Below are 1,254 nucleotides of genomic sequence, written 5' to 3'. Positions count from 1 at the left end.
TCCCCACTGAGACTCCATCTGGAGCTCTGTCCCCACTGAGACTCCATTTGGATCTCTGTCCCCACTGAGACTCCGTCTGGAGCTCTGTCCCCACTGAGACTCCGTCTGGATCTCTGTCCCCACTGAGACTCCATCTGGACCTCTGTCCCACCTGAGACTCCATCTGGACCTCTGTCCTTTTCGAGACTCCATCTAGACCTCTGTCCAGCACCTCTGTCTCAGCACCTCCAGGACCTGATCAGCTGACCTGAGGAACAGAATCTACGGAGACACCCCGAGACACCTGGACTCTGTAGAATGGAGAACACGGAGGGCTGTGTGCTCCAGTGGATGTGACCCCTCGGACCAGAACCTGCCTTGAGTGTCCCGGGATGCTGACTCGTTGTCTCCATGGCGACTGGTCAACACGTTGCAGTTGTTGCCATACTTGGAGCGAGAAACCTGCAGTCTGATTAGAACCGAGTGGAACCGAGTGTGAAGAGGCCCGGAGGGGGTCAGAGGTTAATCTCCCAGCTGCAGACGTCCCTCAGACTTTGGGACACTGGACACTGAACCAGCAGGGACAAGGACAGTTTAGTCCAACAGTCTGCTGCAGATTGTTTCAACTCAGAAAAACAAATGCCGGTCTTCATGGAAACAATAGTTTTATTTATTTGTCCTTTTGAACATTTTTATTGCTTAAAAGAGTAAATGTTTGCAGAAACATGAAAAATACACAAAGATCATCGGCCTCTCCTTCTTGTTTTGTTTTTGTTTCTTGTTTATTTTCTCTCTTGAATGAGCTGGTGGATTAGATTAGCTTCACCTTGTTAAAGTAACTACGTTTTTAAGTAAGGGGACTTTTAAATTCAGTATATAATCCCAAAGGAATCAAAACATTTAGTTGACGACGTCTTCAGAAGACAAAAACAAAACTTTTTATTTTGTTTGTTTACACCACAGATTGGAAGGACTCGTTTGTCTTCAGTTTCGCTCCGGGTTGTAATCTTTGATCATTTTCTTGTCATTTGGGTGTCAAATCTTCACGTTTTACTACTCTATGTACTTAACAATGTTACTGTTCATAAATAATGTTATTATAAAAGTAATCAAAAACTGATTTCTCATTGAAATGCTCAATGTGGCTGCATTGTAGCAGAAAAACCTTTTCAAGAATTGAACTTACATCTACTCATTCTTTATATATAAAAAGGGTCATAAAGCAGCAATGCAACAGCCTCCCTCACTTTTTGTTTTGCACATTAGATTTGTTGA

This window comes from Nematolebias whitei, chromosome 3, assembly GCF_014905685.2.
Source record: "Nematolebias whitei isolate Nwh7 chromosome 3, NemWhi1, whole genome shotgun sequence".
Lineage (NCBI taxonomy): Eukaryota > Metazoa > Chordata > Actinopteri > Cyprinodontiformes > Rivulidae > Nematolebias > Nematolebias whitei.
The sequence above is the reverse complement of the archived record's forward strand: the minus strand, read 5'-3'. Positions refer to the sequence as shown.